Source organism: Trachypithecus francoisi, unplaced genomic scaffold (genome assembly GCF_009764315.1).
Source record: "Trachypithecus francoisi isolate TF-2019V2 unplaced genomic scaffold, Tfra_2.0 Lachesis_group1, whole genome shotgun sequence".
In the NCBI taxonomy this organism is placed as follows: domain Eukaryota; kingdom Metazoa; phylum Chordata; class Mammalia; order Primates; family Cercopithecidae; genus Trachypithecus; species Trachypithecus francoisi.
This window is the reverse complement of record NW_022681454.1, coordinates 145,461,295-145,481,029: the sequence shown is the minus strand read 5'-3', so window position 1 is coordinate 145,481,029 and position 19,735 is coordinate 145,461,295. Positions and strand designations below refer to the sequence as shown.

The 19,735-nt window shown below is 36.4% G+C and overlaps 1 pseudogene; it reads left to right on the top strand.

Annotated features, from left to right (window-relative positions):
• Nucleotides 1-3,914: 3,914 nt before the first annotated feature.
• LOC117084822 lies at nt 3,915-4,219 on the top strand (annotated as a pseudogene).
• Nucleotides 4,220-19,735: the final 15,516 nt, after the last annotated feature.

Genomic DNA, 19,735 nt, shown 5'->3' with positions numbered 1-19,735 from the left:
ACTTACAAACCGAATCCAGCAGCACATCAAAAAGCTTATCCACCATGATCAAGTGGGCTTCATCCCTGGGATGCAAGGCTGGTTCAACATACGCAAATCAATAAACGTAATCCAGCATATAAACAGAACCAAAGACAAAAACCACATGATTATCTCAATAGATGCAGAAAAGGCCTTTGACAAAATTCAACAGCCCTTCATGCTAAAAACTCTCAATAAATTCGGTATTGATGGAATATATCTCAAAATAATAAGAGCTATTTATGACAAACCCACAGCCAATATCATACTGAATGGGCAAAAACTAGGAGCATTTCCTTTGAAAACTGGCACAAGACAGGGATGCCCTCTCTCACCACTCCTATTCAACATAGTGGTGGAAGTTCTGGCCAGGGCAATCAGGCAAGAGAAAGAAATCAAGGGTATTCAGTTAGGAAAAGAAGTCAAATTGTCCCTGTTTGCAGATGACATGATTGTATATTTAGAAAACCCCATCATCTCAGTCCCAAATCTCCTTAAGCTGGTAAGCAACCTCATCAAAGTCTCAGGATACAAAATCAATGTGCAAAAATCACCAGCGTTCTTATACACCAGTAACAGACAAACAGAGAGTCAAATCATGAATGAACTCCCATTCACAATAGCTTCAAAGAGAATAAAATACCTAGGAATCCAACTTACAAGGGATTTAAAGGACCTCTTCAAGGAGAACTACAAACCACTGCTCAGTGAAATGAAAGAGGACACAAACAAATGGAAGAACACACCATGCTCATGGATAGGGAGAATCAATATTGTGAAAACGGCCATACTGCCCAAGGTAATTTATAGATTCAATGCCATCCCCATTAAGCTACCAATGACTTTCTTCACAGAATTGGAAAAAACTGCTTTAAAGTTCATATGGAACCAAAAAAGGCCCTGCATTGCCAAGACAATCCTAAGCCAAAAGAACAAAGCTGGAGGCATCATGCTACCTGACTTCAAACTATACTATAAGGCTACAGTAACCAAAACAGCATGGTACTGGTACCAAAACAGAGATATAGACCAATGGAACAGAACAGAGTCCTCAGAAATAATACTACACATCTACAGCCATCTGATCTTTGACAAACCTGACAAAAACAAGCAATGGGGAAAGGATTCCCTATTTAATAAATGGTGCTGGGAAAATTGGCTAGCCATAAGTAGAAAGCTGAAAGTGGATCCTTTGCTTACTCCTTTTACGAATATTAATTCAAGATGGATTAGAGACTTAAATGTTAGACCTAAAACCATAAAAACCCTAGAAGAAAACCTAGGCAATACCATTCAGGACATAGGCATGGACAAGGACTTCATGTCTAAAACACCAAAAGCAAACACAACAAAAGCCACAATTGACAGATGGGGTCTAATTCAACTAAAGAGTTTCTGCACAGCAAAAGAAACTACCATCAGAGTGAACAGGCAACCTACAGAATGGGAGAAAATTTTTGCAATCTATTCATCTGACAAAGGGCTAATATCCAGAACCTACAAAGAACTCAAACAAATTTACAAGAAAAAAGCAAACAACCCCTTCAAAAAGTGGGCAAAGTATATGAACAGACACTTCTCAAAAGAAGACATTCATACAGCCAACAGACACATGAAAAAATGCTCATCATCACTGGCCATCAGAGAAATGCAAATCAAAACCACAATGAGATACCATCTCACACCAGTTAGAATGGCAATCATTAAAAAATCAGGAAACAACAGGTGCTGGAGAGAATGTGGAGAAATAGGAACACTTTTACACTGTTGGTGGGACTATAATCTAGTTCAACCATTGTGGAAAACAGTGTGGCGATTCCTCAAGGATCTAGAACTAGAAATATCATTTGACCCAGCCATCCCATTACTGGTGATATACCCAAAGGATTATAAGTCATACTGCTATAAAGACACATGCACAGCTTTGTTTATTGCACTATTCACAATAGCAAAGACTTGGAATCAACCCAAATGTCCATCAGTGACAGGCTGGATTAAGAAAATGTGGCACATATACACCATGGAATACTATGCAGCCATAAAAAAGGATGAGTTCGTGTCCTTTGTAGGGACATGGATGCAGCTGGAAACCATCATTCTCAGCAAACTAGCTCAAGAACAGAAAACCAAATACCGCATGTTCTCACTCATAGGTGGGAATTGAACAATGAGATCACTTGGACACATGAAGGGGAACATCACACACCGGGTCCTATTGTAGGGAGGGGGTAGGGGGAGGGATAGCATTAGGAGACATACCTAATATAAATGATGAGTTAATGGGTGCAGCACATCAACATGGCACATGTATACATACATAACAAACCTGCACATTGTGCACATGTACCCTAGAACTTAATGTATAATAAAAAAAAAAAAGAACACTAGCCATCTCTGCCACTACTATCTCACAAACACTCACAAGTAACACTCACATTTACTAATCTCCTCTCTTTCATGAATGTAATCCCCTGGTGATAAATGGCATCTAGGAGTAGAGATAGATCAGCATGGATGTAGAAAACAACTTAAAGAGCATGACTTACTGCCAGTGGGTCACTGGTACTATATTGATAAATAAAAAGCAGAATACTCCTTGAAGAAATAGTAACCCATTTTTCAATCAGTCAACATATGCTGGACAACAGTGATGTTAACAACACTGTTTAGGTGCCATGCAGGTCATAACAAACTTATTTTGGGCAGTTTACAATGTAATTGGAATGATGGCATATACACATAAAATGTCATACAATCCAATAACTATTAATAACAAAGCAGGAGATGTGACAAGTCTGCATATGATTAAGTGATTCACTACTAGTATATTAAGAAATGGAGATTTCTATTTCAGACATTATGGTGGCTGGGAATTTGGAGGGGTTGATTAACCTTTTGAAAACAACTAAAAATACTGGGTTAAATATAAAATGTCATGTTAAAAATATGTATGATATAAAAAAGTAAAGTATTATCAATCAAAACTAAGTGGAAAAGAGAATCTAAATAGTAAACAAAGAACTAAAGCTGCTTTTGTCATAGACATAGTTTCTGAAGCAATAAACTTGATTTTCATTTTCACAGCCTCATGGACTCAGCTGGATTAAAAATAAAGCAGAGTTAACCCAGGTTAGGAATCCTATAAGAGATACTTCCCAACCAATAATTTGAGACCCCAAGTAGCTACACACTCAGTGAAAGTGAATCAGAAGTAAGCTCATCCCACCTTCTATTTTCCCTACCTATAAGGGGCTACAAGGAAACATGTCTTGATACCAAAGACAGCAAAAGGGATAAATCTTCCCTGAAAAGTTTTAATCATAAGCCAACCTTGGTATAGATTTATAGCTCTAATTCATATGACCTATGTGGTCTGAAAGACCTTAGACTATAAATTTAGTTTACAGTGATCCTAGGCACAGCTCCCTTGGATATTTGACAGAAACAAACAATAGTCATCTCTGGATTTTATCTTTATTTTCATTTTTATCCCAGGACTCAAAGTATTCCTACAAATAATTTCCCAAGAAAAATGAGCAACTCGGAATTAAAACTATGTACCCACTGAAACAAGGCCCCATTAGAAGAAAAAAAGCCAAAACAGATGAGACTTAAGCTATTAGAATCATTAGGTATATATTATAAAATACTTATTAAAGAGGAGAATTAATATATCTATGAGGAGTTATATAAAGTAACCCAGCAACTCTGAGAAAGGATAAAGTTGATATTCTGGAATTTTAAAAAATATTTCTATTTACATTTTAAAAATCAGTTGATGTGTTCATGAGCAGATTAAACACAGCTGAGGAGAAAATTAAGCAGTGTAAAATAGATTAGAAGAAACTGATTCAGCTGGTCATTTGGGGTGACAAACATTTCATCTCAGAACGATGGCCCAATTTGTCCATAACTTTGTAGTGAAGGCCTCAACACTGATGAATGCTGCTGTGACTTATTTGAAACCTTCATTGGCCACATTTTGGTACAACACCAAGGTTGAGCTGGTTCCTCCCCGCCCTGCTAATATCCCTAGAACTATTCAGAGCCTTAAAAAATAGTAGTGCCCAAATTTTTAGTTTCAAACGACTCAGTTAAGGAAGCTGTGCTGAACGGTTTGGTGGCCTCTGAGGTGTGGATGTGCTTTTATATTGGAGAGATCAGAGGCAAGTGTGGCATCACTGGCTACAATGTTTAAAGACCAAACTTTAAAAAATATATTTAATTATATTTGATTTATTATTTGAGTGTTCTTGGACCATGTGTGATAAGATTGCTATCTGATTAAAATGTGTTAAAAAAAAAATGAAACTCCCTTATGCAACATAAAGAAATAAATAAATGGGGGTTGGGTGTAGACAAAGGAAAGTTAAGAGAAATTAAGGATAGAATTAGAGTTAGCATGTATAACAAATTTTTTATCAGAGCCCCAGAAGGAGAGGTAAGAGAGAATGAGGCAGAGGCAATATTTGGGAAGATAATCACGAAAAATATTCTAGAAGTGGTAAGAGACATCAATCTTTAGATTAAAGAAGCCTAATACATCCCTACCCAGGAGAAATGGCACATTATAGTAAACAAGGACAACACCAAAGACAAAGAGAAGATATTAAAGAAGCCAGAGAAAAACAAAAGATTACTTTCAAAAGATCAATAGTTAGACTGATAGCTAACTTCTCAAGAACATTAGTGAAACCAAAAGATAATGGAATGATACTTTTAATGGGCTGAAAAAATTGACTTTCAATGTAGAATTCTATATCCAAAGAAAACATATTTTTTCAAAAGGGGGAAATAATGGCATTTTTTTTTTTGCAAGCAAAAATTAAGAAAGTTTACCAGTAGCAGATCTTTACTTATCAAATTTTAAATCACATTCTTCAGAAAAAAATGAAAGTGATCCCAGTGGAATGTCAGAAAAGCAAGAAAAAATAAAACAGCAAAGAAATTAGGAAATATTTGAGTAAACATAAATGAATTTTTACTATATAAAGCCAATAATAATCATAATGCATTATTGAGGATAAAAATAAAATTAAGATGTATAGCAAAATAGCATAAATCAAGAGAAAAGTAATGGAATTAAGGCATTTTAAGACTTGTATTGGCCGGGCGCGGTGGCTCAAGCCTGTAATCCCAGCACTTTGGGAGGCCGAGACGGGTGGATCACGAGGTCAGGAGATCGAGACCATGCTGGCTAACACGGTGAAACCCCGTCTCTACTAAAAAATACAAAAAAAAAAAAAAAAAAAACTAGCCGGGAGAGGTGGCGGGCACCTGTAATCCTAGCTACTTGGGAGGCTGAGGCAGGAGAATGGCGTGAACCTGGGAGGCGGAGTTTGCAGTGAGCTGAGATCCGGCCACTGCGCTCCAGCCTGGGCTACAGAGCCAGACTCCGTCTCAAAAAAAAAAAAAGACTTGTATTGCTTGGGAAAGAGGTAAAGGTATCTTTTGACATTAACTTCTGATGTGTTAATTATTTACATTATAACTTCTACGAAAGTGACTAAAAGAAAGGAAACATAGGAAACATAACGTCCAACTTTCAAAGTACTAAAGGGGAATAATGAAATAATCAGAAATACTCCTAAAAAGGCAAGAAAGGAGAAAAAAGATAGAACAATTTGAAACACTGGTAATTTCATCATCTATATGCACTAAATGATCTATTTAAAAAACAAAATAATTATGATATATTTTTGAAATTCCAATAATTTATTAGTTATAAGAGATACATTCTTTGCCCACTTTTTGAGACATTTATGCAGCCAACAGACACATGAAAAAATACTCATAATCACTGGCAATCAGAGAAATGCAAATCAAAACCACAATGAGATACCATCTCACACCAGTTAGAATGGCGATCATTAAAAAGTCAGGAAACAACAGATGCTGGAGAGGATGTGGAGAAATAGGAACACTTTTACACTGTTAGTGGGACTGTAAACTAGTTCAACCATTGTGGAAGACAGTGTGGCGATTCCTCAACGGTCTAGAACCAGAAATACCATTTGACCCAGCCATCTCATTACTGGGTATATACCCAAAGGATTATAAATCATGCCGTTACAAAGACACATGCACATGTATGTTTATTGTGGCACTATTCACAATAGCAAAGACTTGGAATCAACCCAAATGTCCATCAATGATACAGTAGATTAAGAAAATGTGGCACATATACACCGTGGAATACTATGCAGCCATAAAAAAGGATGAGTTCGTGTCCTTTGTAGCGACATGGATGAAGCTGAAACCATCATTCTGAGCAAACTATGGCAAGGACAGAAAACCAAACACCGCATGTTCTCACTCATAGATGGGAAATGAACAATGAGATCACCTGGACACAGGGTGAGGAACATCACACATTGGGGCATGTCGTGGGGTAGAGGGAGGGGGGAGGGGGGAAGGATAGCATTAGGAGATATACCTAATGTAAATGATGCATTAATGGGTGCAGCACACCAACATGGCACATGCATACACAGGTAACAAACCTGCACGTTGTGCAAATGTACCCTAGAACTTAAAGCATATATAAATAAAAGAGATACAACATAATAGAAAAGTTGAAAATAACAGCATGTTTTTCATATATTTACCAGAACTGTCTCTTTGGATCATTTGCCCATTACTTAATTGGATTGTTTGGTTTCTTATTTGTTTTTTTGCTGTTGAGATGTTTGAGTTTCTTGTACATTCTGGATATGAATTCCTTCTCAGATTAATACTTTACTAATATTTTATCCTATTCTTTAGGTTGGCTTTCCACTTTGTGGATTGTTTCCTTTGCTGTGCAGAAGGTTTTTCATTTAATATAACCTCATTTGTTTATTTTTGCATTTTTTGCCTGTGCTTTTGAGGTCTTAATCAGAAAATACTTTCCTAGACCAACATACTAAATCATTTCCCCTATGTTTTCCTCTAGTCCTTTTATAGTTTCAGGTCTTATCTAGGTTTTGGGTTCATTTTGAGTTTATTTTTATATAGAGTGAGAGGTAGGTAAGAGTCTAGTTTCATTCTTCTGCATAGGAATATCCAGCTTTCCTAGAACCAGTTATTGAAGAGACTGTCCCCAGTGTGAGTTCTTGTTAGCTTTGTTGAAGATCAGTTAGCTGTAAACATGTAGCTTTGTTTCTGGATTTTTCATTCTGTTTCATTGGTCTCTGTGTCTCTTTTTATATCAGTACCATGCTGTTTCAGTTACCATGGTCTTGTAGTATAATTTGAAGTCAGGTAATGTGGTGCCTATTTTATTCTTATAACTTGATTTTTTTTTTAATTAAAACAGCTTTTACCACTATTCTAGCACTTACTTGTTAAAGCGAACTGTCAGCTCCTCTCTCTAACCAAGTACACATGGGACATTTTCATTTATACTTTACAGGTGCAGAAGCAAGGTTCAAGCTACCCATGTCAAATATAAAGGATGTCTGGCCTCATTAATGACAGCAGTGGTCAAGCCTGAGGGTGAAGCATAAGAATTAGGGAACAACTCTAAGGTCTGTGTGGTTTGGACTGGACTTACTGAAGTAAGACCTATAACTAGGCAAATTTCATGAATGTGTAAACATCACTGGGGATTTCTGAAAGTCTGGGAAAATGAACTTAAAAAGATTAGACTTCCTGGTTTAAGCAAATATAAATTAGGATTCATCAAGATTTGGCTAAATATGTTAATGAAATAGCATCTGTGTTCACCAGCTGGTAGTGCCTTTACCAACTTCCCTAGAATGTATTTGGAGAGACCCCAAATTATACAACTTAAAACTATGCGATGAACATGTAGCTCAGGCTGCTTGAGCAATTGAGGTGAAACATGTTTGATTCCATTTTTTAATTGGGATAAAAGGTTTGTAATAGGAAGCTAATACATTTTAAGGTTCTTTTCTTAAAACATGTTCCCCTGACATCCTTTCAGTCCCAAGCTGGTGTGATGAGGTTTATAGCTGAAAAGCAAAAGCACAGGTTAGGATTATGCAGGTGGAGATAGTAGCATAAACACTGATAGGGAGGCAAGGAATGGCAGAGGACATTTAAACTAATACATGGTTCAAAGTGCTTAAAACACATGACAAAGCAGGACTAGAAAGAAATAGAGCTACAAACATATAAATAACAGCCTAGTGTAGTAGTTTGGTTGGTTTGTTTTTGTTTTTTGAGATAGAGTCGCACTCTGTCACCCAGGCTGGAGTACAATGGCACCGTCTCAGTCCACTGCAACCTCTACAGTTTCCCCTACTATTACCATTTTGCATTATTAACAGTAGCATGGTACATTTGATAAAACTGATGAGCCAATATTGATACATTACTTTTTTTTTTTTTTTTTTTTTTGAGACAGAGTCTCACTCTGTTGCCCAGGCTGGAGTGCAGTGGTGTCATCTCTGCTCACTGTAGCCTCGACCTCTTCAGCTCAAGTGATCCTCCCACCTCAACCTCCCAAGTAGCTGGGACTACAGATGCACCCCACCATGACAGGCTAATTTTTGTATTTTTTGTAGAGAAAGGGTTTCACCATATGGCCCAGGCTGGTCTCGAACTTCTAAGCTCAAGTGATCCGCTCAGCTCAGCCTTCCAAAGCAGTGGGATTACAAGCAAGAGCCACCATGCCCAGCCCATGTAGTAGTTTTTAAACTGGACTTCACTAAGCCATTCGAGTTTTGTCATAAGATAACCACTGTGCAAAATAAGACTGTTTCCCATCCCCACTTTAACCAGACAAGTGGTCTATCTGCATGGAATTACATTTTAAGAATGCTTGTGCTGCTTTTGAAAAGATTGTTTTAAATTTTAAAACCATTTGTAAGAAGTAAATAGGTCCAAATAATTCTTAAATTGCCCTCAGTGATTCACCGTGGAACCTAAATAAAATTGCACGGAGCTCTTAACATCACCATTTCTTTTTCTGTTCTAAAACAATGTAATGTAATCACACATGACCATGACCTCAGAAAAAATAGTGTCTCTTACTATGTGTTAGAACCCCTGCAAGTACTTTACATGCATCATTACAACAAATATTCACAATAGTATTTGGATACCAATATCATCCTTACATTCTACTTATAGATAATGAAACTTAGGCTTAGTGAGTTTTCCAAATTACTCAAGGTGAAAAGATAATAATTGTCAGAGTCAGAAGTAGAGTCCAACTTCTCTCCCATCAGAGTTCAGGCTCTTAGAAAAGTGACAATACATGAAAGCAATAAGCAGTTGGTTTATAACATCTAAAGCATCTGAGTTACAAAATAATCTATGATCCATCCTATCATTTATACCAGATCATGAATAGAAATCTCGCTGAAAGAACAGCAAGATTATGAGGTATAAAAAATATGTTTTTGAGGAAAAACATACAACATACAAATCTTCATCAAAATTCTAGATTGCTTACTAGTTTATTTGTTTTAAGGTTACTGTGTTATTGTTTATTGAGCCACGTTTTCTTCAATCTTTTGCTTTTTACACTTTCAAACACTCAAAGAAACTAATAACATGAAAAAATGGTCCAAAATATGGAAATGAACAAATGAAAACTCAGCAGGAAATTTGAATGTTGTGTTTTTATTGTCATCAGGGAGAAAAGGGAGGGGCTTCCAAAATGCTAATATTAGTAGAGCTTTCTGGTTCATCCCTTTATCCCCTGCAGCACCTAGTATATTGCTTTGCATATATACATAATCAATATTCAAATGAATGGATGAATGTATACACAGGTTAGAGTCCCAAAATGCTGTATTTCAATTCTTTCCCTCAAATCTAACACCATACATTCACTATGGTTTTGAAACTTGATCCCATTGAAATGAAAAACAGAATTTGGGCCTATTAAGGGCATAAACCATTTAATATTTTGAGGTTTCATATAACACATACTGCATCTTTATGTGAACATGTTTGTATAAGTCATCAGGTAATTTGCTTATAAGGCTGTTCTATTGTATATAATAAGCTATCCCAGCACTTGGTGGCTTAAAACAACAATTCGTTATTATCTCTGTGATTGGAGTTTCTTACGCGGTTGCAGTTCAATAGCCACAGGCAGCCTTGACTGAGCAGGTCATCCAAGGCTGGCAGTAGATAATAGTGGCCAACCAGAGCTCAGCTGGGGCTGCCAACGGGAGCTCCTACACATGGTTTCTTCATGTGTGTGGATTTCTCACAGCTCAGCAGATGGATTCTGAGAGGAAACATCCCAAAAGATCAACAAAGAAGCTATGAAACTTCTTATGACCTAGCCTTGGAGGCTCCAGAGCATCATTTCTCCCCCATTTTATTAGTCACACTAGTCATCAAGGCCAGCCTAGATTCAAGGAGATGGAAACGAGACTCCATCTCTTGGTGGGAAGAGCAGCAGACATGTACAGGGAAGAGAGGGATTGAGGTGACCATCATTGGAGACTATCCACCACAAATGCCTGCTACTTATAAATGCTTAATAGATTACAATTTGAACTGCTACATCTGAGGGTTGCATTGTATTTAAACTCATCAGGAAGTCTTCCTGGCATAATTATGAACTGGGTATTTGTACGGTAAAAAATATACATTTGGGTTGTACATAATATTTTCGGGGGGAAAATACAACGTTCCAAACCAACTCCATTCACTGAAATAATTTGTCAAACTAGAGTAGTTTCAATGGTTAATAAAATTTCAAATGAGTGTACTTTGGTTACATCTGAGAAAACATGTGAAACAATACCATCATTATCTCCTAGTACTAAATCCTATTTCTTCAGATTGACAATTTTATACATTAAAAATGTAATACATAATTTACTATTTCTCGTGGATCTTCATGGGAAACAGTAAAGAATAATTTGCTTTGTTCTACTAATATACTCAATAACTAACATTAAGGAGGAAAAGGCTGACACTTTTCTACAATTTGTCATAATCTATTTGCTTTAGACATTAATTTAAACTTCATGAAACCCAAAATAGGTAGATACGATTAGCTTCATTTTGCAAACAAAGAAACTGCAGTTCTTAAAGGTTTAGAAATTTGCCCAAGTTTAGAAATGTTTAGGCTTTAGAAATTTACCCAAATTGAAGGCCGGGCACAGTGGCTCAAGCCTGTAATCCCAGCACTTTGGGAGGCCGAGATGGGCAGATCACGAGGTCAGGAGATCCAGACCATCCTGGCTAACACGGTGAAACCCCGTCTCTACTAAAAAATACAAAAAACTAGCAGGGCGTGGTGGCGGGCGCCTGTAGTCCCAGCTACTCAGGAGGCTGAGGCAGGAGAATGGTGTAAACTCGGCAGGCGGAGCTTGCAGTGAGCTGAGATCCTGCCACTGCACTCCAGCCTGGGCGACAGAGCAAGACTCCGTCTCAAAAAAAAAAAAAAAAAAAGAAATTTACCCAAATTGAAGAAATAATGGTAGGTTCCTAATTTTTTTTTCTTACACTCCCTCGTCTCATGAGGCAAAATGAGTGTGTCACACATATATGTACAGATGGTTGCCAAACTTATGATGGTTCAACTTAACCATTTTTCAACATTAAAATGGCCGTGAAAGTGACAGGCATTCAGTAGAAATCATACTTCGAGTAACCATACAACATGTTGTTTTTCACTTGCAGTATAATATTCAAAAAATTATGTGAGCTATCCAATATGTTATTATAAAATAATAAATTATCATGTTACATGATTTTGCCTAACTATAGGCTAATATAAGTGTTCTGACTATATATTTAAGATAAGTTATGCTAAGCTTTGATGTGCAGCAGGCTAGGTGCATTTGATGCATTTTTGTCTTATGATATTTTCAATTTGCAATGAGTTTATTGGGATGTAACCTCATTATGTCAAGGATCATCTCTCTCTCTCTCTCTCTCTCTCTCTCTCTCTGTCTGTGTGTGTGTGTGTCTATATGTACAGACACACACATACTTTTCCTCTCTCTCTCCATAATATACATATGTATTATACCTATCATGCAAACTATATGTACACACACACACACTTTCCATAAAGAAGGAGGTAGTACAGCAGGAATATTTGCCAATATAAAGGAGAAAAAATTTCTTGAAAAGGAAAATGTATTCTAGTCACACTCCACTGGCTCATCTGATGTATGAAAAATGAAAAAGAAATACCTATATTCATATAAAAATCCTACAAGGAATGCCTCACCTTCAGTTATCTGGGGAATGGGAGTGATTCAAATAGATGAGGAAGGACATGAAACAAATTTCTTTATAAGAACATATTGGATGCTGTGGTCAATCTTATGTTAATCATAAGGCAAACTACATAAGTCTTGCTCTAAACCGGTCCAATAAATAACTCAGTAGGAGAATCCGAAGTAAGATTTGCACAATTTCTTTAATTGAGCAAAGTTTGGAGCAATACTCTTACCTTTCCAGAAAAGAGAAAGATTAGATACATTTCAAGCTTTCAATAAAAGCCTAAAACCAAAGAAGACTAAAACATTGAATCAAAGTCTGAAAGATAGATGTATTGTGTTATTTAAATATTGGCACAGACGCACTCTTGAATGTGAAGCATTAAAATTTAAGTTGTTTATCTCTGAGACAGATTTAATTTAATATCATGCAAGGCAAATAGACCTTTACTTATTCTGGTAAAGTAGTGCTGAATCAATTATAGCTACTGCCTACTTAAAAAGAATAAGAAGAAAAGAAAAAATGTAGCAACAATAATTTGTGTGTGTCCAAAGAACAAAGAAGATTTTACATGTTCATGAAATCATTTTTTTTATTTTGTGATTAATAACCTAAAAATATGCAGTTCTCTTGGGTCTGTGCTGTAACACACCAATATTCCACATGCTTTAGAATAGGCAATGAAGGCTGACATAGCAATTAAGGTCAAACAATCCTGACCTGTTTTGTACAATCTGTCTCACTAGCAGTGTTGTATTCAATAAATACGCTTTTCTAAATGGTAGAATTGTTTTCCTCCACAGCCAATCCATAGTCACAGCTGCAATGCCTGACATAAAATAAAGACTCAATAGATATCTTGGGATTGAATTGAATATGTCGTTTTCTGTTCTATATGAGGCCCACATTAAACTGTACACAAGTCCTCCTGCTTAATTTCTGGATGCCTTGTGAAGTGTACATACCCATATAATCCCTATACTATATCAACATGGGAAATTTACACAAATAATTTGACTATTTTGACTCACTAAGTCAATCGAATCCCTTAAAACGGTAAAACTGGCTCATTTATGAAAAACAAAATCTTATAGATTAACGTCACTATTTCCCTTAATAACGTGCGTAGATATGGCATCTTACTGTGACAATAAGGCTTTCCCTTGAAAGTTCGTTTATAGATAAAAATCCCAAAGTGTGTGGAAGAATACTTCCTCTCTCTTCCTTGTTTAAAACTCACACAGCTCTATCTGATTGCCACGTTTTATGAGCACCCAGCAGTTGGAGAAACAAGTCTCGTCTTTCAAATAAATCTCTTATCTCAGTCTGTGTTCAAGATTCAGGTCTGCTGCAAAGGCTTACATCTAATGCACAATGTCACAAACACTAAAATCGGAGTCATTTAAAAGTTTGCCCATGCCCTCTGGGAGATAAGAGATTGGCAGTGTTAAATTTGTAGATAACCATTAAGGTAGTGATCCCAAAACACTATGTTTCTAAACAACTTCTATTAAAGTAGGGTGGCATTTGCTATACTTGAGCTAGTCCACCTAATCAAATGTCCTGCCCCTTAGAGCGATCAACAAAAGGTATTTCGGAGGAAGGGATCTAGCTTTTTTCTTTTTTGCTTTTTAAAAAATAGTATAGCATAGCATAACATAGGAAAAAGCAGTGCATGGAAAAGACTCTCAATCCTAATTCCCAGGGGCAATAAGCTCATATTTGGAAGCCTTAAATAACCTTTCTCTCATATCTCCACTGACCAGGCTATAAGTGGCTAGTGGTGATCATAAAATTATCCAGTACTTTTGAAAACCCAGACACAACTGCCTCAATAAATCTCGCTCAGGTCATACAACTTGCACTCCAAGACCACTTCTTGCTCTCCAAGAACATTTCTTTTTCTTTTTTAATTCACTTTTGCTTTCTAAAAGATATTCTGGGCTACAAGATGTGGCTTCTCAGGCTAATGGGGTGCCAGTTTATTCTTCAGCTTGACTCATGCCTTCTTCACATACGAAGCAAAACAGTGGCAACCGTTTCTTAAAGGACAGTGGTTGATCCCACGTACTTTGGTCAGATTCCATAATCTGAAAACTCCCTTATCTCAGAATAAGCTGCAGATGCTCTTTGGCTCTGGCCTTGGAACGTCACTAAAGAGTTCTAGGGTACAGCAGATGAAGACATCTAAAATTGAATGTCAACATATGGGTGATAGGATTAACTGTTTGCCAATTTAAAATATTGAAGGGGCATTTCTATGAAAATGCTTTCCTTTTATAATCTGATAATATCCCCACTGTATTCTTTATATAAATAAAGAACTTCATGGCAGTTTTACCCATTCCAGCAAAATATTACATACAAGATATTAAATAAGTCTTTCCTTTCAGTTGAGTTACATTATGAGGGTTTTTAAACCATTCTAAAGGAGATCCAAACAATAAGGAACCAATCAAGCTTTTGAATGGTAAATTTAAGTAAAGTTTAGCACACTTTGTTTTTCAAAACCCAGGATAATCTCCTAAAATTATTTCAGTAAACTTGATCGTTTATGGATTTTCAAAGGTATTGGTAAAACTAACAGAAAAAAGACCTGTACTGTTGTTGCTTACATGAAATTGGAATATTTGTGTATTTATTAAATTCTTCATTAGCTATAGAATTACACGAGATGTTTCCACAGAAAGAACTTAGTGGCACTGAACAGGATTCAGATCCCTCCTGTTCCACTGCATAGAATACTTTCTAGTGTTTATTAAAATGACAATACCTTGAATCAGGATTATGGAATTCAATTAGAAAATGTATGAAACGTCCCCAGTAAAATGCCTAGCACATAGTGGATCACAGTAAGTATTTACTGATCTGCATATAACCAAATACGAAGATGGGAGAAATATTAGACAAAGATTCCTCCCAGATGAAGGCCTCACCAACCAAGATGATGAGACTGAGACCTTAGAGAGATTTCCTAGTTCTATAAACAAAAAGATTTGCACCATGTTGGTTTTTCCAAAAGAATTTTCATCACAAATTGAGAGATCGGTGAGCATAAACTCATTCATTCACCATAAAAAAAATCTTTAGGTTTACATCACTCTGAGGAAACATTAAAATTTAATATTTCTTTCTGAAGTCTTATTTCTACTGAGTTAGTGAACTTGTCATCTGTGTGTAAAGAAGATTCGCTTTCAAGGAGAATGAAAAATCGTTCTCTTCTATAATCAGGGACTCACCGCTCTACCTTCCCTGGTAACATCAGCCATCATGACTCTGTCTCCCTAGCAACCATGTCTCTATATCAGACAGCTTTATTTGAAACAATCTTCACTGAAGAAAAGGTTGTCGAAAAAAAGTTCACACAAAAATAAAAATAAAAAATGAAATAACCATGAGAACAGGTATAATCAATGCTTCCTTGGGATGCCATTTTCGTTGTATAATTTTAACAAAAAATTAAAATTAAAAGAGCAGAGATTTGTCAGAAAGCTGAATCCATATGTATTTCATCAGGTAAAAACTTTGTTTCAAATGTTATGCTAAAAGAATATGATTGATAAGATATAATAGAGCTGTAACAGAAGAAGAGGCAATTCTGTTCACACTAAAAAGTTCTAAAAAGCAACACGGCAAATATTTCCTGAGAGTTTTGTGTTACTAAACACAATTTTGATGCAACAGTCTGTACTTTGAGTCTTTCTGCTAATTTCTATATTGAGTTGGTTCTCAGCGCCAAAGGTCTGAGGGAACACAGGAAAGTTTAAGCAAACAGTTCACTTTATTTGAAACGGATTTAACATTGTCATCAGGAACACTGCGTCCCTCATGGCCTCATTTTATGGCCCATGCACCTGATGGGCTAGTTCCTGCCAAACTCATTCCTTGGTACCTGCCAAGGCTTCCCCAACAGGCGCTCCATTGCAACCTCCATCCCACTCCTCACTTCAAATCCAGGATTTTCTCAGCCCAAGTCGGTGATCATAAATAGCCAAACATCATTTTCTGATTACCAGTGGAGTAACTTATGTTCATATCCAAATGAAGAAGATACAAAATAAGTATCATACAAAAACTCACTGATATTCCAAACCAGGAAATGTCTCACATGGAAACTAAGCAAACAATATTAGCTAAAACAATTATATATCAAGCCTTAAAATCTCAGCCTACACATTGGGAGATGGTATCTTAGGGAAAATATTTAAAGATAAAAGCTTTAATAATAATAATGATGTGTTTACAAATGTTTAGCATCTTCAACTTTTTAAAGTATTTTACTGTGTCTCATGTAGTTATCTTTAAAAAGCTTTAAGCAACACAAAAAGGTAAACTGTTATTACCCTCACCTCATAAAAAATGAAACAAACACAGTAATCTGTCCAACATCAAGTAGTAAATTTGTGACAGAAACAAAACTGTATGCAAGGTCTTCTAACTGTAAGCTGGACACTGAGGGAAATTCTGGGCCTTTTCGAATTAGAGTCCACTCGAGCAGAAAGCCCTTTAAATTATGCTTCAGTCTTTCTGGGTCCCAGGTCACTCCCATCTTACTTTATGTTCTCTCTCTCCTTTCAATCCTGTTGTACTTGCCCCCAACTCAGAGACAAACAAGAGACTATGCTTATTTTAAAATCTGGCTTTGCAGCTCTACTTGCAAGGAACAGAGAATGACAGAACCATCAGATATATGCCACTAACCAAGATATTTAATGAAGGACCCAACAATTTAGTCAATCTTTAGTTACTCAATAACTTCCTAAGCCCTCACACACTGTTCTAGGCAATCGGGAAACAAAAACTAAGAGAACAGACAACATCCTTCACCCTTATGGGGCTTACATTCCGGGAGGAGAAGATGGATAATAAATTATAAATATAATATGTAGGTAAATTATATAGAATATTAGATGATAATAAATGCCAAGGGGATGGAAATAGGGCCAGGTCGGGAGCTTGCTAGATGGTGGAGATGGGGGTGGGGGTACAATTGTTAAGTTGGGTGGGCAGGGTATGGAACATTGTGGAACAATAGGCAATACAGTCACTCCTCTATCCAGCAAAATCTAATGAAGGAAAGGGAATCAGAGAGAGAAGGACTGACAATAGACAGATTACTAACAGACACCTGCCATAATGAACATATCTAATACTAACAAGATACACTGTGTCTAGACACTGAAAAGTCTAGGGAGACCTAACATATGCAAGCCAGTTTACATCGTCCACAATTTCTGGGGTTATATTCCTCCCGGGGCTGACCTATCAGATTGTAAAGTATGTTTGTTTCTCTGCTCAGGCCTAACAGCTTCCCATGTTTCATCATCCTCCTTATCATAGCTTGCTCCCTCCTGAAGATCCAATTCTTGGTGCAAGAAACTCCTTCCTCAAGGTATGTCCTTGCCGTTAGCACCCACCAAGCTCTGGAACCAGGTTTCGGTTGATTCCAGATCAACTGCTGTCTCTCCTCACCATTACTGCTGGACTCGTCAGCCAGGTGCTTCTGGGTGGATGGGCTTTAATTCTGCTTGCTTTCCATCCAAGGCTATCTTACCCCGAATCACAGTGCTTTCCAGAGGGAGCCGGACACTAGAGCAGCTTACTGCATTTTTCTCTCTCCCTACAACACCGCCAGTAAATAACCAAGCTCTTGTCTTTTTAGGATACAGCTTCCTTCCTCCTCTAGTCTTTTTTCCCTCCTCCCACCAATCTGCAGATTCTGTTTCCCATAATAATCTACAAATCTCTGTTTTCTCTTCCAAATTTATCCAAATTGATCAGCACTGCTAAATGCTTCTACTAATGGTATTTGAAACATGATGCCTCTTGGATACAAATCGCTTCCTAGTAGGAATTATTTCTCCACAATCAAGAATGTTCTCTACAGCCAAGCTAAAGCAGAAGGTTAGGTTCCAAGACAGCAGATCCTTCAGCTCAAATTTCAGCTTCTGGAAAGTTAAAATGGACACTACCATTAGGACAGCACCTAAATATGGTTTAAACCTCTACTGTCCTTTGATTGCACAGTCACCATCCAGAACACAGAGACTGAAAAGGTAAATCGAGCATAACTACCACAGATGAAAAGAGAAATTTAACCAGGAGGCAAACATCCCATGAATGGAAAATAATACAATAAACTATGATATAACTGAAATTCTTGAAAGGCTTGGTTTTGAATACATGAATAGCAAGCATATATATTCAAACAAGGACTCTTTTTTTTCAAAGAAACCAGAAAAAGAAAGCACAAATATTCACAAAACTTATTTTAAATGTGTTTTTTTAAAACATCAAAAGTAACAAATGAAATTTTAAACATGACAGAATTTATATTCCAATGATAATATCAATAATAAAATCAAACTGAAATTAAGAAGGAAAAAAATCATAGAAAGTAAACTACATCATGGAAAAGTTCTGCTCCATTGGTCATCATGCCTGGGTCTAGCTCTGGTCCTGCCACTAGCTGTGTGATGGGAAACTTTGGGCAAGTCACGGAATGTGTCTTAGTCAAAGCTCCACAAATATAAAATGAGTTTTTCGAAATAGATCTTCAAGTTCCTTCCAATTCTGAAGTTGTATGAATCTTCAGATAGTTTACATCAGATTATAGAATGACAGATTATAAGTTGTTTAATCATTTTATTCCTGTCCCATTGGTTCTAAAACTGTAACCATTTCTATTATGTCAATTTGAAGCAGCTCATCATATAAATTGAAATACTGGTCCTACAAACTAAACTATAGAAAATGAATTGATATCACTCAAAACAATGTATCTGACATTCAGACTTCTTAATCAAACACATTAAGTAAAAGCCAGTCTTCCTGGAAAAACTAAAATGATAATTCTTTTCACTATAAAATTCAACTTTGGTATCCCACAAATTATCTATACAATTTATCTTACAAACAATAATAGGCTTCTGTCTTAATTGTTTGAAAAGAAAATGAAATATGAATTCTTTCTTCTCATTACTTTTCCCCCCATGTTCTAAGAAAAATTTTAATGAAAACAAATTTATTTTCTTGCTTAGGGCCAGAAATAAAACAAAACTACCTAATTCTAATTTTTAGAGCTGAGATGAGAGAGTTTAAGCAGAAAAAATATTTAATCATCCAAATGTATCGAGTATTGTCAGGATCAGAGCAGAGCTCTTTGAATAAGGTGACCACACTGAATTAGAAGAATGGCAGCAACATATCAACTGGATTTTTCTCAAGACCATAGCAAATGTCTTTTTCTACATGCACCAGTTCTCAAAGTGTTCCATATCAAAGATCTATCAAAAATTAACTATCAGTAAATTAGAAAGCATTCTTCTAGTCCTTATACTTTGTTTTACTTCCTGGATGTCCCTAGAAATCAACCTAACTCAGCTCACTCTTATTTTTACAGCCAAATCATAGCAAATCTGGGATAATTCTAACTTTGATAGTCAGCAAGGGATTATTTGATATTGAATATTCTAGCTACTTCTAAACAGTAAAAATAGCCAACTCAAGAATCTCTTATGGAATATTTTCATTGCTTATTTCATCCTTTATTTACAAATATTTATTG